Source organism: Pseudopodoces humilis, chromosome 16 (assembly GCF_049639895.1).
Source record: "Pseudopodoces humilis isolate 2021_Gansu_Grassland_sample_001 chromosome 16, ASM4963989v1, whole genome shotgun sequence".
In the NCBI taxonomy this organism is placed as follows: Eukaryota; Metazoa; Chordata; class Aves; order Passeriformes; family Paridae; genus Pseudopodoces; species Pseudopodoces humilis.
Genome location: NC_142215.1, coordinates 15410514 through 15424973, shown reverse-complemented (window position 1 = coordinate 15424973; position 14460 = coordinate 15410514).

The window sequence follows — 14460 nt, the reverse complement described above, 5'->3', positions numbered from 1 at the left end:
CGGGAATATGAGGTAAGCGGTTCGGGAAGGCTGTAGCTTCCTAGTGCCTCAGCCAAGTGGGGAAGGAAGAGGGCATCATGCGGCCAGCAGTTTAGGATGAAAGGAGGCTGCCTCCTCTAAAACCTCGAGAGAAAAAACCCCGCGGGTGTGCACTCCAATAGGCTCTCTCCCTTTATTGGAATGAAGTTGCAGGACTCCTCTGTCTCCTTTGTGGACACTGGCTTTACATAGCGTGATTTTCCTTATATGATTATTGCAGTTTATAAGTCAAGGAAGTGGTAGTGATAGGGCTGTAATCTGGAAGGCAAATTTCCACAAGCTTCTTGTTGTCCTTGAGTACTTTGAGTTTTTTTGATTACTGCAAAAGATAACTGGACAAAGTTGAATCTCTGCTTCCACAAGGGAAGCAGAGGGTAAAGGTAGAGGCTATGGTTTATAAATAATTTGCCACAAAGTGTGTGCTTAAAGGAGAAAGTGAGAGAATATTTGCAGCAACATGCTGGCCAAGGCAGTATCACATAAAAGAAAGAGAGGAGTTACTGCATGTGATAAAACACTCCTTGTGTTGTGATGAGCAAAATAGTGCTCCCTAAGCTTTGCAGTCATCCTGAGCTACTTTGTGGTTTGAACCAAACATAGTATGTGGTACCATGTTTATAAAAAAGGAACAGTTTCAACGGTTTCAATGATGAGCCAAAATTTTTAAGATGGGTGTTGTGGATATTTAAAGAAATTTAAGAAATATATGGAAGTAGTAAGTTTTGTGAACTTAGTGAAAGAGACATCTGAGACCAGGCTTGCATATGCTACAAAAAAATCTGGGGGGGTTGGCTAAGAATTTCAGTTTTAGGTTCTTGGTCATAAATGGTTTGGGTGTTAAGCATTTTTGTTGGGGTTTTTTTTGTTTTGGTTGATATGTCTGGGGAGGGTTTCTGAGTTCCTTCCCTCCCTCCCTCCCTATTACAGACCATCTTGCAGGGATTTTGAAGGATTCCACCTGGAAGCTATCATACCACTTCTAAGCTTTCAGGCCATTGTTTTCCGAATCATTCCACTGCTTTTCTGTATTTCTCAGTTTTCAGAAGAAAGCCTTATTTCCTGCTCATTCATTCAGAGCCATAGTATGCATGGTGATGTGTTGGCTTAACTGCTTTGCAGGCATTACTAGCTCACAGCTAAGTTTTTTGTTATCCAGAATGTTTGTGTCTACAGGAGGAATTTTGTATTAACAGCACAATGACTGTTATTTGACCATTGTGTCTCATAGCTGTTTGGTTTTCATGTGTCATCTAGATAGCTGAGCCTTAACTTGACAGAAGTATGTGCATGGGGCATAAATCTAATCAGAAAGCAGTGCATTTTCCTTTGTGAACTGTTCCAATGTGGGTCCTATCCTAGGCTACGGGATACACAGAATGGCCTCCAGGATATGTGTCCTACAGTGGCTCCTCTTAGCAGATTCCCTTTAGGCACACCAGCTGCCCCACCCTCCCACCCTCCTCTTGACCTCCAAGGTCAGTACCTTGGTGCCTGCAAGATTGGCTCAGCTTTTTATGTCTGACATGGGACAGCTTCAGGCCTCTTACCACAGAGACCCCTCTGTCTCCTTACAAAATGATTGCCATGTTAGCCCAGTGTAAGAACCTCTTAGACTAATGGCAGGGAGAGAGTGAGGTGAGTGATAAGGGAGTGACATCAATAAGGAAATGGTTGAATAGGATATCCTTCTGGCTTTTATCTTCCCCTTATTCACACTCTCCCACCCTCATTTGGCTACATATTTGCATAGAAAGGCTAATGGCTCTAGTCTTCCCAGTGTCCACTAGTGTGTTTCACATCTGTAAGACCATGGAATCATAGAACAGCCCAGGTTAGAAGGGATCTCACACAACAATCTGGGCCAAAGGCTCATGGGAAAGGGAGCACAAATAAAATTATAAACACCTTGTCCAATTGCACCTTGAAAGCCTCCAGCGATTCCTCTCATATTTGAAGGCATGCAGTGGAACATTACATTGTGTAATTTTATAGACACTACATGGAATGATTTACAGACAGAAATTGAAACTTCAAAGCAGAACTGACTTTTTTGCCAAGGAAAGTGTGTATAATCATAATACACTGGGTTGGAAGGGACCTGTCAGGATCATCGAGTCCAACTCCTGGCCCTGCACAGGACACCCCAAGAGTCACATCATGAGAGCATTGTCCAAACATTTCTTGAACTCTGACAGGCTGGTGCTGTGACCACCGCCCTCAGGAGCCTGTTCCAGTGCCAAAACACCCTCTGCGTGAAAAACCCGGGGTTTTGCTTCATTCTGATTGAATGACTATTGCTGAAAGTGGGGAACCTGGATTGCCACTTGAATACCCACTTGTCACTGCCTGATTTGTGGTATAGGCAACGTGTCAGAGCCGAGCAGATGAATATCCAGGTTTATAGGTAATAGGTAACCTAAACCCATGGTGAATCAGCTTGCTGCCTCTCTCCAGAGTTATTTGGATTAGTTATGTGAGAAATACCTAACACTGCATGAGGCCTATAAAAATATCTTGCAGGCCCACACCTAAAAATACTTAGGGCTGGCTCTGATCTTTCTTTAATTTTTGGTTATGTAATAAAGTATTATTAAGCAAAATTAGTGATACTCTCACTGACGGCTATTTAAGCAAACTTTTTCCTAGGTATACTTTGTATGTAATTTGCTGTCAAGGACACATCTTGTAGTAACATATAATACTGTTGTGAACCACTGTATTCCACTTTTTCATTTGTGTTCACATAAGGAATGTTCTTATTTGTGTCAAGTAGTAATGGCTCTTTTTAAAAGAACTGTTCTTTTTTAAATCAATTTTTCATTTGAACTGTGACAAATTTAGAAGAAATTACTTCTACTTCTTAGAAACATCTTGTTCAGGTTTTTATTTTTACTGTCTCTGGTGGTATTGTGATACTTATCTAAAATAACAGGATTGTATTTGGCTTATAGTTCTGAGATTTATAGTTTTAAAATTACTGACAAATATTTGGAAAACTTTGTTATAGCTTTCTAATTATTTATCTTCAGAGACCCTAAGTTCAGTGTTCTTTTTATATGGAGTATTTGGCACATACTCCAGAGTGGGAAAGTGAACAAAGCAAAGGTAGGAAGTGAACAGGGAAGTACTGAGGTTTCAAAATAAATAAACCTTATGCAAATATAAGTATATTGTATACGTACACTTTCTCTGTAAAACTTTAACATAATGAACATGGTCTTGTGCAGGTTCTGCTTTTTGAAATTGAAAAATTTCTGATTATATATTTTAGCTTCTCTTTGCTTCCACTTAATTTAAACTGAATTATGTGTCATGGTCCTGTACTGTCTAACAGTTCAAGCTGTATCTTTATAAGCTGCTGAGATTGCATCCCCACTAGCAGAATTTTGGGTCAGTTTGATGACAAGTTAGAGGTCAAGTTCATCTTTGAAGAAACTGTTGGATGTTAATTTTCCTTTCAGAGTTCTACTTCATTGCTGGCTTGTGACAAAGAGTTTGAAAGCACAACATGCCAGTACCTCTGAACCTGATTCAGAAAGGACATCAAAAGGCAGCAGTAAAAAGCAGTAAGTAAAATATCAAGCCACAATAATTTTTGTAGCATGTATACCAGTTCCTGTTATTTAACTGAGCACTGCCTGATGCTATCCACCTTACAGTTGCAAACTCATTGCTCCGCCCTTTCTGGACCTCTGGTGCACTTTTACTGAAGTCAGAGGATTCCTGCTTTTATCCAAGGCAAAACTGTTAGACTGAAGAGCATAACTGAGTATGATTTAGAAGAAAGCCAAAGTAGACAACCATGATTGACATATAGTCTATAGGATAGTATTGCTTACTTGAAATTTTACACAACAACTGAACACTGCCATAAGGTATAATGAGTTTCCTCAATTACATTTTGTATAATAAAGCAAAATAGGGGGATAAGGCATTACTCACCTTATACAGGTTGCTGAAGAGACAGACAAATAAATAGGATGACACTGGTAAGGATGTTTAAAATAATTTCCTTTAAACCACTCTTAAAACTGGCACTATTTCTGACTGTGGTGCCCAACACTGTAAACTGGACTGTGTCCTGGGGGAAGAAAACCTGTTTTTTTCTTGAAGGATGTAACACAAAGAAAACACAGTGGTACTGGGGATCATAAATACATTAGCTCATGCTTCATTGTTTCTAGAAAAGGATTGCTTCATACATCATGGGAAATATAAACAAAACAGAAAACAAAACTCTTTTTGATGATGATGATAGATGATAGATGATAGAGGAGTTTGGGGCTATAGGAATAATGAACCAAAAGGAATGAATTTAATTTTGTACATTTCCCACAATGAAAACCCCATTATAACTATCCTATTGAAGAAATTGTTTCTTAAGGGATAAGGGACTTCATGAAATAGACACAAATGTTACTGAGAAAGGTTTCTATCTTTTATCCTTAAAAGCATCTTCGTTTTATTTTTTGCCTTGTTTTCAGCTGTCCAAATAGTATTCTGAACTTTAGGTGTTTCTGTTCTGTGGTAGAACTTTTATCAATTGATCAATGTTCTGTGCAGCTCTACTTGATCACAAGTGGAGTGTCTGCCACGATACACAGATACATGCACAAGGTGAGGGCTGACACACAGATCATGTCCAAAGTCTCTGTAATGGAGATTGTTGCTTTCATGTCTCTGTGGCTGCCCAGAAATATCTGAATATGTTTAGACCTACATCTGGTCTAGTTGCCCTTGACTATCCCACAGCTGGCTAATAATACTTTGGGCTGTGACTTTATCCAGTTGATGAGTTCAGTAAATTTTCCTTCAATTCTTGGAGATTGATACCTTCACACTCATAGAGTGCATTATAAGGGAAGTCACAGAAAGAATCAGTGGGGGGAAGGTGATTGTCACTCTAGAACTTAGAACTAGAACTCTAGAACTCTAGAACTGTTGTTGTGGGCTGTTTAGTTCTGTCTCAGGTTCCTGCAGTGTGCTGCCCTTGTTCTGGCTGCAATTCTGCAAAAAAACCCAAGCATTTCATAATAGTTTGAGTGCCCTGCTTTTTCTGCCATATGTTCACAGCAAAAGTCAATATGAAATTATTTTGTAGGGGAAAATGCAGTTGTGGGGAGTGTAGTACCATTTTTTTCTTATTTCAGGTGATCTATTTGCCTCATATTTTTCACCCTTTAAAATTCTCCTATACACTTGACACTTCTGCTTCCTTATACAAAGCCAGAGGAAACATTAGCTGCACTTACGTCAGAGAAAATCCTTTAGGTTTTTACTGCTTATTGCTTCATTCTTTCCATGCTTATAACTTGTCTCCACAGCTTGTCTGTCTGTGGATGTTTTCACACTGCTGTAAACTACCTCCTGGGAAAAAGTTAGCAGAAGCAAACAAGAAGCTTTCTCTACAGCAGGTAAACAACTGATGTCTAGAACCACTGAGGTATTTGAGCATCCCACCTATAGCTAGTACGTGCCTCAGTATGCGGACCTGTATTCTGGAAGAGTTTTGTGCAAGCAGTGCTGACGCAGCAGAGAGCAATTGCATCTTTTTTCTGGCACATACTATGCGCTAGTGTGTCCTGACCATGCAGAGAGGGCCAAAGAAGGAGCTGATTTTTGAAGAGCATTTACTGTCCAAAGACTGAAATACTGATTTAGCTGACTGAAGGTCGTGCTCCTCAGTGTGGTCAATTGAAAGTCATAGAGCCAATGTCTTTATGGCTATGAAATAAAAATAACTATTTGAATATTTGCATCTCTAGTTATTAGGCAGCTTACAGAAGAGTTATGGTACTATGAAATATATTTTCAGTTAAAAAATTATTCAGGCTGTTTTTCTTAGTCACAATTTAGATGAAATTTTGCAGGTTGTTTCAGAGAACAAACACTGGAATTGTCACTAAAACCATACCAGACTCCTGAGGTTTATATGTAAAAAAGGTTAGCCTAGAAAGATTTTGCCACATGCTAATGCATAAAAAATTAGAATGTTTGCAAAATGTGTATTTGACTAATTGTGGAACAGTAAAGGCTGGGTTCCACCGCGCTGGCAAGTTGGAACTGTTCTTCCCTCCTGTCTTCCCCAAGCAGACTTACAAAAACAAAGCCCAAAAAAGAATGCCAAAAATACCCTTTGCAAAGGTATATTTCAGCAAACAATACACTACATACTGAAACAAGGTGTTCTTTAAGAGCACAAATGTTCCTTTATTTCAGGAAGGTTATGGTTCATGATCTCCTGGAAATTACTTGGAAATAATACAGCCAAAAGGGTTACACTGTTCCACATTTAAAATGGTGAGATACCAGCACTGATGTGAAAATCCTGACTGACACTGTGGCAGGATGCCCTGTGCTGTGCCAGTGTGGGACAGAGTCCCTACAATACAGATGGCATTGTCCACCTGCTGCTGCCACAAGGTGTTAGCCACCATTGCTAAAGCTAACAGACAGGGGGAAATGCAGAGTATTGGTAATCAATAGCTTGGTAGCTTGTTGTTTCCTTTTTTAAAAGCATGTATTTATATTTTTTCTTACAAGACTGTCAGTGTAACTGGAACCATAAATCTGACTAGCAATATGGCTGTGTCTTTTTACTGCTGAGATTTGACAAACACATATATACTCACTAGTGTGAATATTTAACATGAGGCAAAAAAATGGGCCAGGAAATGTGGTGTTTGTGGTTGTGTTCATTTGAATAAAAAATATATATCACAGACTAAACTCTCTTGGCCAAAAAAGAGGCAAAACCTTCATACACACGAGGATATGAGCTACTGTCTTTGTATCTGGGTAGTTTTGCCATTATTTTGTCGTCTGTGTAAAGCATGTTGAAATTATGCTTGGCTCTAACAGGAACACAAGTGACACAGATTTTACCGGGCAGTGAGAACTGACTCTCCTGCTTTTGAAGCACCAGAAGTGACCAAATGTAATGGTAAAGGAAATGCTTGCCAATAAGAGATAAAAATGTAAAAAAACCACATACTGTGTTCAGAAAAGATTGTGTGTGGCCAAATGAAAAGGTTTTATCATGGTGCATCCCTCTAGTCCTTAAGGAATCACAGGATTTTGACGTGTGTTTTCACCTCATATTGGTAGAGAACAATAGGTGATGTTGATGCTCTTTCTCACTCATGATGACCATATTGATAATGTTTTTAAAGTTATGAATGCTGGGTGGTTGTGAGGGAGGATGGGCTGTGTGCAGTTTCACACATGAGCATGTTAGGAAATGTTTTGAATTTGTGGCTTTGAATTTGTCACCTGCTAATGACACTTGATAACCTTGTATACTTTCATAGAGGAGATAGTGGTTGATCTCTAGGTAAGCAGCAATCAGGAAAACTTGCAGCTGTGACTGCAGAAAAACCCCAAAAGAGTCTGGGCAATATGCAACAAACAATTGAGTTTCTGAGAAGAGAAAAAGAAAAGAGCTTTTACGACTGGAATTGGTAGCAGAGTTTTCGTGAGCAAACAGCTGAATGAACACTAGGAAAAAGGAGCAGAAAGGCTCCATGTTCTCTTTTTTACCTTTATTCTATCAATTAATAGCCTGAGGCATGAGGTTTTTCATTGAATATTAGTGACTCTCATTTTTTGAAGGAACAGGCAAATATATTTTAAAATGAAATTGGAATTCAGGGATTAGACCTAAATTAAGATAAGGAGAGGCATTAATTGGAGAAGACACATGAGAGGAAGGCAATAGTGCTGCATGTGGAGAGCTGGGCAATTACTAGTTGTCTAGCTCCAACTCCCCATGGCAGGGGGGTTAGAACTGATTGATCTTTAAGGTCCCTTTGAACCTAAATCATTCCATGGTTCTATTGCCTCCAAAAAAGGTGTGGTGAGCTGAAAAGTGGCTTAGAAAAATTCTTGTTTGAAACAAGGTACTAAAAACCCTGAACAAATGCTAAATATTTGGTAGTCTATAGAGTTTTCTAAGTAAGACAGAACAAAAGATTTTCCTATTTTTCCTAGGATGATGGTAGAAGTCCATTTTTCTTTCCTTCCTCCATGAGAGAATTGGTGTAAATTGCTTGTTGTTTTGGTTTTCAGCTGTGTTTGGAGCTTCCATTAATGATTAATTTGGGATTATCTGCAGGCCATCAATTTTGTTTGCTACTATTGCTTTGTGTGCTTAAAACTGCCTGTGCGACCAAAAGCCTTCTAGACGGAGTGCCAAGTTACAATTGCAGATGTAAATAATACCCGCAAAGTGCACAAGTCCCACTTTGCAACTCCAGCATTTTTAGTGCAAGGTGAGTAAAACTGAAGGGAGGATACAAGTCATCAGGAAAAGAAAAAAAACAACTGAAAAACAACCAAACTCAAGCAACTCTGTTTTCAAATCACCTCAAAAGGAACACTAGAAGCATGTCATACTTGTAAAAAGCCATTTCTCTGTATTTCAGAGTCATCTCAGCATTGTTTGCTATTCTTTCCAACTTCAGAATCCATGAAACATTGGCAGAGTCATTGGCCAGTGCTGGACTCTGTAACCCTCAATACCAGCTGAATGCCCCAATAGTGGGACTAAATTAGACAAACACTTGAAGTAGACACAGCCTTGCCAGATTAACGGCTGTATCAGCAACACCTTCTGTCTGCCAGCTGACAGAGAGGATCTGGCAAATCCAGTAAATTTCAGGATCTACCTCTAATACTGTTCCACTGTCAACCTGTGTTTCTAACTAAACTGAAGTTAATTTACAGCTCAGGGAACTGGCTACATTCCATTGACTAGCCCTGGTGTTCAACCGTGGGTAGAGTTCAACTTCTTCTATTGTTTCCAGCAGATGATTCAAATAATGAGTGTGAAACATTCTGCCAGTTACTAATTCTGAACTTCAAGCAAATTGTTTTTTATGTTGTGTACATATAAAGGTAATATGCCTCTTCTGAGAAGTGTCACATGTGATAGTTGATAGAATTACATTCTTTTATGGTGAAAAAGCTGTATGTATCTTATTAGTTAAATGTGAGCTAGCCCTGTGTTTCTTCGTAGCTTCATGGTGGTTTCCAGTGATGAGTTGAGCAGTCAACAAAGCAAAAATGCACATGAAGGCATTGTGAGGGAGAACTTTCATCCTTAGTAACAAATCCTGTTCTGTCTCCCAGTGAATGTTGGAGCTAGACACTGCCTCTGACACTGAAGGTATGTAGAGCACATTGCCTGTTACCTTTAGTATACCCTTGAAGAGTCTCCCTCAGCTAGAAATGACTGTTTCCTATACACACATACTCTCATCTGTCCAAATCTCTATCCTACTGACACAGAGAATGTGAATTTTAATGGGAATTTAAATTTAATTTTTAAATTAAATTAAATTAAATTGGAAGCAAAAGAAAATGGAAGTTGTTTTTCTCAAGGGGAAGAATGAATAAAACGTGACTAAAATAACCACCAAGACTGTACTGCTGGTTAGAAAGAAGGAACAATTCTGTGTCAAAACCCTCCTCAAACATTACAGGTTCTGTGTGGTTCTATTTGGTTTGTGCAGCACTGTTTTTGAATCAAATCACAAAGTAATCTAACTTTATCTTTTGAAGTTCAAAGCTATTGTTTGCTGTATACGTGTTGTTCGAGCAACACCAGCTATCTTTTCTTCTGTAGATTTCTAATTCATTTTATGAAATGAGCAAAGTTAATTAGTTTTTGTCACCTTGCAGAATCATAAATCACTACAGAAAGAGCTTAATGTTTTTAAAATATGTGAATACAGTGTTCTCGGGCAAGTGCCTGCTTAGCAGTGCAAGAATAACTCAATGTCTCCTTCCTAAAGAACACCAGGTCTTTTAGTTTAGCACCTCTCTGCATGCAATGAGCCCACTCACCTGTGGTTGAATGAGGGATGGCTCTGCTTGCTCCAAGGTCCCTTGTCACTGCCAGCAGGATGACTGTAATGAGAGCAGTCACATCAGAAAAGCCAAGATTTCAATTTATCTCTCTCTATCAGATCATTTCAGTGACAGAGACAACAGGCTGTCTTTTCTCTGCAGTCCTCATGCTTTCATTCACAAGAATTTAACTAAGCTCCAGAAAGGAATACACTAGAAATTCTTTTAGTGGGAGCTCATCAGTTTATGCCTACACTTGGAAAATAATTCTTCTAAAGTTACTAGAATAACTAAAATGAAATAGTTTTCCAGACAAATTATGCATTCTTTCAGTTCTTTCCATGTCTTTTTCTATACTTTGTGGTGCTTTTTATTAGAAAATAGAAAACTTTTAAGTTTTAAGGATTAAAAAGAAAAAAGTGTGTTTGTGTGAGAGAGAGAGATAAGACTTTCAGTTGTCTCTTCTGATGTCTAATTTGATAACAGTCCACATTAGAGACCAGTAAAACACAAGTGTGCCTGTATGTAGCTGAAATCTGAACTTTTAGACAATCTAAAAGTTGCATATTTTTCAGTTAAAAGATAAAATGCTTTTCAGGTTATTTTTTTAGCCATGTTGTCTGACCTTGCTTTATCCTAGTTAATGAGATAAATTTTGGTAATGCCATTTTTCAATAAGCCTACACATTTCACAGAATTTAATACTTCAAGAAAAGGTGCAGTTTGGATAGAATCTGTGCATATATTTCAGTACTCTTCCAGCGCTATTACTGTGCCTAAAAAGAAAGAAATAAAGTAAACTAAAAGAAAAGAGAGTGTTTCTGCCTCAGAGAAGACAAGGATGTTCAGAGTGCTAGCCTGGGAATGAGATTCATTTTAATTTTTAGACTTTGCTCTGGTGAAAAACAATGTAATGTAATTTTTTTATCTTCATTTTTGTACTCCATTTGTGGAACTGATCTTCCATGTCTCATAGGGCTTTTCCTAAGTTAAATATTTTCTCAGTGTAATCTCTTTTACAGTATGAGGTGCCATGTGAGTACTTAAGCCTTAATCATAAAGATAATTTTCCTAATTTAGATTGGCATTTTGGTTCATGAATATTCCTGGGCACCCAGAGGGATCAAGTCTGTAAATATAAAAGATCTGCTGAAAAATGTGCAGTTAGTGTCTTCCCTGACTAGGACCTGTGAACTTAATCAGAGCACTGAATATACAATACATGCTTTGAAAATCTCTGCCTCCTGCAGAACCCGGTGTAGTCTCTTTTGTGGAATCATAGAATTGTTTATCTTGGAAAAGACCTTTGAGACCACTAGGTCCAACTGTCAGCCCAGCACTGTTCAGTCCACCACTCAACCACATCCTTAAGTGCCACATCTACATTTTTACTGTACAAATTTAATCTTTTCTCTCCAGGGCTGGTCACTCAACTACTTTCCTGGGGACCCTGTTCTTGTGCTTGACAACACTTTTGGTTGTCACTGTCTAAACCTCTCCTGGTGCAGCTTGGGGCCATTTCCCCTTCTTGTGCGGTTTGTCACTGTTCTTTTCAGCACATACTGGTGTGGAAACTGGGTCTTGTCTGGTGTTTCCTTGTTTGCTTTTGTGACAGCTGCATACTAGCCAGAAGATTTCTCAAGAGTGGCTTATCTGACAGAATTTTTTCCTGCTGTCCTGTGTTTGTTCTGAGGATGGGAGGATCCAGGAAAAGCACAAGTGCAAGAGCCTGGCCTCTATTTGCTTCAATGTGCTGTCAACCCTTGTGGGTTGACCTGGAGTCTGTCATGAAATGTTTTCTGAAACAGCTTCTCTTAGGTTGCAAGGCTGGGTCACACTGTATATCTGCTGCTGTCTAGAATGGCCACAAGCATCATCCTGTGGTGAGAAATTAAGCTGAAAATTCTGTCACTTGGAGGCTGATAATGAAAAGAATAGCTTGACCTGAAAAAAAGAGCTGCCAGCAGTTGTGCTCACAGGATAACTAAGATGACTTTCCCACAGTAGATTTTGGGGCTAGCTGATGCTGGGATTCAGAGTGGGCTTGGAGGCCTCTGTTCCTTGTGTCTCTCCAACCTGTCCCCTACTCTGTGTAGTGGCCCTGTCTGCAGCAGCATTAGAACAAAGAGGCTGGAAGCCAAATTTGCAACCAGGTGGAAGAGCTTTGTTAGGAATGGAAAAGGGAGTGAATAGAACAGGATTCTCATCCAGTTTAGATGTGAGGAGTATCTACCACCTTGCAAAGGACAGATCTTGCTGAAATGGCTTCATCCTCCACCTCAGAGCAAGTGAAGTTTTCTGAGCCAGGGGGGTGCCCTAGACAGTACCCTGAGATGAAGACATTGAAGGTGGCACCTCAGTAACAATAGTGAGTAATTGCATTTGTGGGGATTTAAGTTTAGACTTGGTCTGGCAAGTTTAGACTCTATCTTAGCAAACCCTCCAGCATGGAAGTATGTGGTTGGGTCAGCTCTCCCTATGGCACTTAAGGAGGTGACATAATCATTCATTTCAGGATGAAGTGCCTTCAGTACAGGCCAGCAGCTCTGTGGGTGTGGTGATACAGGCCTCACAGTGCTACAGTGCTGGGAAAGGCCTTGCAGTGCAGATGTGATCTCAGTATTGATTTGTGGTTTCTGCTCATCCTCAAGTAAAGGGATTTTCTTCTATTTCCTGTGGGAATAGTATCAACCAAAAGAGGCTACATCGATGTTGAAGCTATTTAATAACTATATATCTGCCTTATTCCATTGTATAAAGAATTTATATGGTGCGTGAGGAAAATTTGACTGTAACTGGATTATTGATCTTCATTTTCCTCCATGAACAACCAGGCTATTACTGGATTATTGTAGGTCTTCCAGTCTATCTCTTAACAGCTGTGTTCATGTTTGTTTTTATATTGTTGACATATTTCCTGTGCAATCCTGTTCAGTGCAGTGCAAGGGGAAAAGGGCACTCTTGGTATCCCTTTTGGGCAATTTGGTTCCTGATAAATCCTGTCTTAGCTTTCTGAGACTGTCAGTTCAATTTCTCTTTGCCAATCTGGTAAAGAGTTACAGACTTGACTGATTGTGTGGAGTTTTATTTAGAACAGTAAAAGGTTTAACAGTTAAATGCATATTATATATCCAAGAAATGTTCTTTCCTATAATGAAAGCCACAAGTCCTGCCATCTCCTGGGGAAATTCTATCCCATGAATGTATTCAGAATGAGAAGAATCTTCTCAGTTATCTTGGTTTTCAGGTCTTAGTTATTAACGTATTGGTCACAATCTCCCTGTAGGTGTATGTTACTCAGCAGGTTTTTCTTTGTTTGCTTTTGGGGGGTGTTTTAGGTTCACATGGTGGGTAGCCATGGCTGGGTGGAGGTTTCTTTCCTGTGCAATGAAGGCGTGTGCTTTCCATGTGTTATCTTGCATGCCTGAATAATTAAATAGTCTCTTTGACGTCTACTGGCTGATAGAAAATTTGACTTGTCTACATGACTTACTCCTAGTGTTACCTATCCTATGAACTTATTTCCAGATGAGAACTGAAGTGCAGTGAGGCTGAGACTTGTTTTTTGGGTTTGCTGAGCTAGTCCAGCAGAGGAGGGAGCTGAATTTGCCTTTTCTCAAGATCGAGAGCAGCATTCTCACCACCCTGATCTGCAATGGTTGGTCACCTCCTTCCTCCCCCCAAGTCCCAGAGCCTTAAGGAGGTCACAGCCATTTCATTACCAGTTTTTCCTCAGATGGCCAAGTATTTCCCGCTCTTTGAAAGAGATGCCAAAGAAGGGAGTGTGTTACTGCCTCTAGGGCCAAAGTCAACAATTTTGCCAAGTAGAAATCACAGAAGCTCTGTTTGTTTGGCAGTGCTAAGATGTCTCCTGCTGTTGCTGGAGAAGAGGCAGGGGACTAGCTGTAGATTTATGAATTATTTAAACTCTTGCACCATCTAGTGGTACCATTTTTAAAAAGCCTCTCAGTCGTCTAAGATAAAAGCAGATAATCTAACTTTCTATTTTAAATTCCAGCTGCATGTATAATTAAGAGCAAGTAGCTGTGTAAAAGTGAATATAAAACATCATCTTTCCTCTAAGAAGCCTAATGTTATATTCCTCCTTAACATGTGTTTATATATTTCTTGTAGATAACATAACTCTTGGGTTTATCTTCTTAAACAAAATGCTCTTAGCTGCAGAAGACTTAGCTTTCAGAGAAGAGAAACCAAGACTAGTTTGTGCACAAAATAATATTTCTTCTTTGTTCAAAAGGTTAAATATTCTCTTTAAAAGTATGACTTTTAAGAGAAGCTGTATTGGTATTCTGAAGAGTAAGAATATCCACTGAATACAGAGAGCATGACAGTGGCATTGCATATTTTTTCCATGTAAAACTGTTGATGTGCCTTACATCTGCTCTGGAGAGATTCTGAGGAGCAGTCAGCCAAGAGGAAGCAATGCATTATCTAGCTCCTGCCACTCAGGGAATCAGCTTAGATATTGGGAGCTTTTTTAAGAACAAAACAAAACCCACCCTGGATTTCTTGTATTCTTTCTAGGTTTTTAGCCTGTAGGCTGCACTCGTT